The sequence below is a fragment of the Halichoerus grypus genome, chromosome 5 (genome assembly GCF_964656455.1).
Source record: "Halichoerus grypus chromosome 5, mHalGry1.hap1.1, whole genome shotgun sequence".
NCBI classification, from domain to species: domain Eukaryota; kingdom Metazoa; phylum Chordata; class Mammalia; order Carnivora; family Phocidae; genus Halichoerus; species Halichoerus grypus.
Window position 1 is genome coordinate 70,004,313 of NC_135716.1, and position 7,567 is coordinate 70,011,879.

The window sequence follows — 7,567 nt, forward strand, 5'->3', positions numbered from 1 at the left end:
CATTTTCTCTACCTTGAGCAATTTAAGAAACATTGCGGTCATCTGGTCTTTAAAGGATTGGTAGATTTCCATTCAACCATCTTGACCTGGCACTTTTTGTAAGGGTCAGGGAGGGTACTTTGATGACATGATTTTTTCTGGGAAAAATTTTCTGATTATGTTTTCTCTCTATGGTCATTTTTTTGGAAATTTTTTTTTTAAAAGATTTTATTTATTTATTTGAGAGAGAGAGAATGAGAGCGAGCACATGAGAGGGGTGAGGGTCAGAGGGAGAAGCAGACTCCCTGCCGAGGAGGGAGCCCGATGTGGGACTCGATCCAGGGACTCCAGGATCATGACCTGAGCCGAAGGCAGTCGTTTAACCAATTGAGCCACCCAGGCGCCCTGGAATTTTTTTTAATAAGAAAAAGAAGCCTTCATTTTACTAGTTGAGGTTGAAGGTTTGGATGGGCGTATGTATTGAAAATCATTCACACTGGAAAATAATTATTAAATCAATGAAGAATTACAACTGACTGCCATATCCAAAGCTTTCTGATTTTATTGAGAGAGAGGCACTTTTTGGAGTAAAGAGGTTAGCTAGTGAGTAAGAGAACAAATATTGGACAGTAAAATTCGATTTTGCGAGGCAGGGGTGGAGAACACCAATGAGTAAAATAGTGAAGAAAGGAGAAATTGAAGAAAAAAAAGGGGCTAAGAATATCACCATTTTTTCTTCAACTGACCCATTTCCACATAAGCATGGAAAACTTCCGTGAGGAAGCTATAACCCAAACAGAAGTTAAAGAGGGAGTTCTTGCCCTTCAGGAAATGCAAGCAGCTTGGCCAAACATGACCCCTGAAGATGTGGACTATCTCAACTCGAATTTCATTGAGAGACTATGAAATTAACTAAACAGTTTTGTGTATTAATCCTCACTGAACTGTTTGTGAATGAGTTTGTATGTTCTTCATTGCCATCAAAAAGCACTTTAATGATCTAATTTCATACACAGACACATACATATGTGGTGCATTGAAATATAGGCCATTTTGTAATAATTGGGGAATTGAATAAAAGTTAAAGAAAAATAGTTCATCTTTATTACGCCAGATTAGTCTATGTTCTGAGCACTTTGCATACGTCAACTCATTTAATCCTCACTCTACCTCTCTGAGATAGATGTTGTTATATAATACTAATACTTAATAATAATACTAATTTTACAGATAAGGAAACCTCTGCGGGCATGGAGAGATTCACTGGCCCACCTAAATTTACATAGTAGGAGATGGAGAAGACATTGATTCAAATGTAGGGGTTTGCTTTGGAGTCACTCTGCTAAGAGTTCATGCTGTGTACTTTCTGCCTTCAAGGAACCTGAACACTGTTATGAACACAGCTCTGTCTACACACAGTAGGCACCACAAAGAGGCGGTATTGTGCAGTGGGTAGAGGGATAGCTCTGTGCTCAAAATCTGCTGCCATCAGCAAAGAGACCTTGGGTCAAGTTCTCAGGCCTTCTAAGCTTCAGTCATCTGTTTGGAAAATGAGATAATGATTAAAGTAACTTCAGAGATTTATGATGAAACTCAAGCAAGATACACCATCCGAAGCACCAAGCAGAGGTCTCTCACATTTTGAACCACTTCATAAATGACAGCAACCATTTTGTTCCAGAGCTTTGCAAGGTGTACAACCTGTCCTCTGGAAACACAAATTCGGAGATCAGCCAGATAAATCAAATAGCTAGACACAGGCTAACTGGGGGCCCTGACTTAGGAAAACAGAGGCTGTGAAGGGGATTGTCAGGAGAGAGACAACATGGCTGGTTCTGGGGGCTAAGATGGTGGAGAAAGTGGTATTTGAGAGACCTTGAGTTTATAATGCACCTCCTGGTGTGGGGATGAAAAGTCTGTTCTGCTGAGATTCTTCTTGAGAAGTGCAGAAAACACAGAAAGGGGAACGTGTCATGTGACTGTGCACTCTGGGCCCAGATCGCCTGGGTTTGATTTCCACTAGTTGTGTAATCAGTAGTTAAAGCTTATGGATCTGGTTTCCTCCTCTGTGAAGTGAGAATAATAGTAAAACTTACATGTGATATTGTTGTATTTAATACATACAAAGCACTGAGTGTGGCTACCATAGAGTAATATATATAAAAGTGTTAGTATAAAATAATGAAAGTTAGCAACTAAGGGTTTCACTTTCCTCTTGATCAAGAAAGATAAAGAACTAGAAGATGCTCATAGGACCAAACCCTGAGTGTAGCTGTGCTGGGAGAGGTCCAGAAGGGATAGCTGAGAAAGAACCTGGTGAGTGGGATCTTTCTCCAGTGTCCCATATCCCATCAGCGGTAAGCTGGGACATCTTAGCAGACAGCAGTGCCCAGTGTGATTGAGGGGTGGTGGAGACCATGAGAAGAAATGCGTAGGTGGATGTGAAAAGCAGCTCAGCTTTCAAAACCTAGAGAGACCTCTTCAGCCTTAGTGACACTAGCCCTCCTTGGGAGTGGCAGGGCTTGGTATATTCCTGCTTTGACTGGTTCTACAGGAGGGACATTCTATTTTTGTGCCAAGTCACCTAGAGGCAGGGATAGAAAGCTTTTACTTCTTGGGTCATTATCTCCTGGAAGAAACTTATCTAAGATGTTAATTACCCAGAACGTGGGTTTCAAGGAATGGGAACAGCAGGTGTTTAGAAAGGCTAAGTGGCTGAATGGCTTCTTTTTGGGGGAAGGACCCATGCAGAAGAGGCTCCAGGGGACACAGCACTTGTCCACTTGTAAGCACACCTTACATTGGGTTCAACTCGTGGTCACGGGAATTGACTCTGTTTTTTGGACCACGGCTGATACTTGAGTGGTGATGATTACAAATTCTGCACTTCAACCATTTCAATGGTGATAGACAGTACAGAGATTTGGAAAGAGCTGTTTTTAAGACAACTAGTCAGGACAAGAGGGGATGGATTTGTACTGCCTTGCATACTTAAGAGTTGAAAGAAGATGATAGAGAAAAATGCCCCTTTCAATATTAAAGCAAAATGCTATGTCACCATATCTTTGCTAAGTCTCAGTCAAATATATTTTTCACTTTGGTTTGCATCTGGCTCCTGACACATTTGCCCATTGTCCAAGGAGGTCCAGGGCCTTCTTATCTTTGTGGGCTCCTGACATCTTGATTTTCTGTAGCTGCCCCAAGGCATTAAAGGACTCACACATGATGGGGTTTAAGTCACTATCTCTTGTCCAGTGAAATTCTGACATTAAAAATATGTTGCATACGAAAGAAAAAGTTGAAAAAAAATTTAAGACATTATGAGTGGGGGTTATCATCAGGTGACTCATGCAGTTTTGAGGAAACGCAGGTGTTATTTAAACAGGGAGGCAAGATCTGTAGTGGCCCAGGGTTCTTGTGGGGAGCCCAGCACATTCACCCAAGACTTCATAACTTGTCTTTGGACATGTCGCTTCAGCTCTGAGCCATGAGTTTTTCTCATTTGCAAAATGGTATAAATAATGAATGTTTTCCTCATAGATGGATCTAATAGACATCTATTCACTACTTATTATTACTGTTAGCTCTGTGATGTGATGTTTCATTAATTAGAATGTTAAACTGCCTTTGTTCTCGCCATGATTCTATCTTCTTATTTAAGTCACAACAGGATTCTAAGGTGCCTTTTGAATCACCAAAAGAAGGTTAGATTATGCTCATTAAATATGAATGTTTAGGGCAAGGATTCTCAATTGAGGGTGATTCTGTCCCCCTGGGGAACTTTGGCAATGCGTGGAGACATTTTTGGTTCTTACAACTGGAGAATAATACTGACATCTAGTAGGTAGAGGCCAGGATGCTGCTTAACATCGCACAATGCACAGGACAGCCCCTAAGACAATGAATAATTTAGCTTAAAATGTTAATAGTGTTAAAGTTGAGAAAGCCTGGTCTAGAGTATTTTACTGTAACTGCTTTAGTAATTATAACCCATTTTCTTTATGGCCAGAAACTGTTTACCAAACACAATGCTTTATTAACCAGAAACCCTTTTCTTTAACCTTGCTGGATAATAAATTTAATATATATTATTGAGGCATACATGTTAGGAATACCATCTTGATCACAAAGTTTGAGAAGTTCTGAAGTAAACAATTAAGAGAGCATGCAATGATGTCCACAATAGCCAAACTATGGAAAGAGCCAAGATGTCCATCAACAGATGAATGGATAAAGAAGATGTCATATATAAAGAAGATGTCATATACATATATATATATAATGGAATATTATGCAGCCATCAAAAAAAGAAATCTTGCCATTTGCAGTGACATGGATGGAACTAGAGGATATTACGCTACGCGAAATAAGTCAATCAGAGAAAGACAAGTGTCATATGATGTCACTGATACGAAGAATTCTTAATCTCAGGAAACAAACTGAGGGTTGCTGGAGTGGTGGGGGGTGGGAGGGATGGGGTGGCTGGGTGATAGACATTGGGGAGGGTAAGTGCTATGGTGAGCGCTGTGAATTGTGTAAGACTGATGAATCACAGACCTGTACCTCTGAAACAAATAATACATTATATGTTAAAAAAAAAAAAAAAGAAGATAGTAGGAAGGGAAAAAGAAGGGGGGCAAATTGGAGGGGGAGACGAACCATGAGAGACTATGGACTCTGAGAAACAAACTGAGGGTTTTAGAGGGGAGGGAGGAGTGGGGGGATGGGTTAGCCTGGTGATGGGCATTAAGGAGGGCACGTACTGAATGGAGCACTGGGTGTTATACGCAAACAGTGAATCATGGAACACTACATCAAAAACTAATGATGTAATGAATGGTGACTAACATAACATAATAAAATAAAATTAAAAAAAAAAAGAGAGCATGCAATGTACTTTTTCCAGAACTCTAAAGAATGAGGTGGTTTCTTTCTGTGTCCGTGGCATAGTTTGAGCTAGAGGGGCTGGTGCCATCAAGGGTGTTTAATATTTATTTATTTTTGTTATTATTTCCAGTCTCAGGACCCTGGCTTCATCCAGAGCACCCGATGTAGCACTGGACACCTTAGGGGATACATAGTTGCTCTGGAAATGACATGGAAATAGCATTGCCCTAAAACCAAGCCTGTCCTTAAATAGCCAACTCAGTCACCTGCCATTTTAACCTTGCTCATAAAAACCCATGAGTGTAATAATGAACTCTTCCTTAGTTTTTATCTCCCTTCTCTTCTTTTTCTACATACAGGCCTGAGAAGGTCTGTAGAAATCCATGGAAGTGTCGTTAAAAGGGCTACTCTCCCCAGGCATTTGTGGAAAAAAAAAAAATGATGATGAAGAGTCTAGACTTTGAACTCAGAGTGTCATGTGCTTGATTGAGCTCAAGCACATACATACATCCATGACCTTGGACAAGTCATTTACTCTGGAAGCCTCAGTTCTCTCACTCAAAAAATGAGGTTTATTATGAAAGTAAATGCCTATGTGCTTAGAATAATAGATGTTAAAGGAATAGTAATGGTGTGTTATGATGATGACCATCTATCAGAATCTGTCCCAGATTACCTTTTTCTGTTTCATTTCATGGTATGCAGTGTTCAGGACACTGGACCACTTGCTGATCATGGTGCTTTATCATGCTCTGATAATTTGTTCATCCTACCCTTCTTCGTGGAACACTCACTCATCTACCTGTCAAAAGCTAAGCCGTCCTGCAGGGCCTAGTTCATACGACATGTGTCTTGAGAAGCCTTCCCTGAACTCTCCACTCACAATCAAACTCCTTTGTGCTCTTGGGGCAATTAAGACTTCCTTTACACAGCTCTAAAAGGCTGCTTACAAAGTTGCTCTAGGTGTGTGTCTCTGAGCTCCATGAGGGCCCACAGACCCATCTGGCTCACGGGATGCTCTGTGAGTATCTCCTGAAGGAACGGATTGCACTTTGCTTTGGTTTGAGCAAGTAGAACATTCAAGAAGGAATAGACTATGATTGGATCAAGGCCCTTTCGCATGGCCTGGAAGACAGAGAAGAGAAAGCACTTGAAAGTGGAGGCCTTCCTGTTCTTACTAGAGAAAGTGATAGAATAGGATGGAAGAGGAGAAGATGGTATTTCCAGGGAAGTTTTTAAAAATCCTTCTGTTCCCTAAATCATGGTTGCTTTCATAGACCAAGTAAATATTCACCAAGTATCGACCATGAGCCACGGACTGTGGAAGGTGCTGGAAATATACTGAGGAACAAGATAGTCAGGATTCCTGGTCATACCTAGTAATAGTCCTTTGTCCTTTCCTACACACGGATTGTGTCCTCCTGTGATCTGGTCTCCTTTAAGGCATATTTCTCTAGATTTAAGTAAACCAACTACCACATGACTGAATCTTTCATTTGGTCTTTGGAGCCTACAGCTGTCTCTGGGTGGCACTGGCCCAAAGGATCACCTATTTTGAATGTGTCACATCACCAGGTATAGGAATTATTATCGTTTGACAGATGTTAATTTGTCCACATTATTCTCCTCCAAACTACAAGCAGAATAAGAAATAATTACTCCATCTCTGGAAACTATCAAAGCTTTAGGACTGATGTGAACATTGAAATAATTGTAGAAGGCTTGCTTTTATAATCCAGTAGCTATTTGTTTGCAGTTTAGCATCCCTGGTTTGTGTTCTTTGGAGATTCAGGGTGTTCTTTCGTGATTAGGACTCATTGTGTTTATGATACATATTCACTCACGTTTTTCAAAATGGATATGTGCATGAATTAGGCTGGATTTCATAGTTTCCTTTTCCTTTCCAGGTGAGCTTAAAAATCTGAAGGGGGGAAACCCCACAGCCGAACAGGAGCATTAGATGCATGCCACCCCCCCTCCTTTATTCATTTCTAACTAATGCTTTTCATCTCAGAGAGTACATGAATATGTAAGTGCAAGTGCTGCTTATTGTGAACTCGGAATAAAGGGGAGTGCTGTAGATTTCAATGCGTTTGGACCATAATGTGCTGCTTTCTTGATAATGGGCTCTTGGCATTGAAATGAAAAGCAAACATATCATTAAGAAGGCGCTCCATAAAAACTGTCTGTCATATATCTTAAGCTTCATTAGTTTAGATTAATGACTTACTTGATATACATGACAATAGGTGAAGCAAATCTTTGTTTATTTATTGACAATTAAATGTGGCGGTGACATGCATAAACAGGCTTCCCTCTGATTAGTTCCATGTTTTAAAGTAACTTTGTGTTATAAAACTTGTTAACTACAGTATCATTTTATTGAGCTCTGCAGGGTGAATGATGTGATCTACATTGAAAGACATCAATATTGCTGCCATTCCTGGCAGCCACTGGAGCATTGTGCTCACAGATTGGAGTTGATATCTCATTGTACAAATTCAGGGACCCAGAAAATGTCCAGTTATTGAGCCTCTGCCCTGTGAGGACAATGTTCTATTCATGGAATCTGGGTGCAAGGTCACAGACTGAAACCTGAATGAAGGATACGATTCAAATTCGCTTCACAGTTTTGCTGAGGACCTCCCTGAAATTCGGTGTTTGGAAAGCACGGAGCTTTTCTCAGAGTATCCTACTGGAG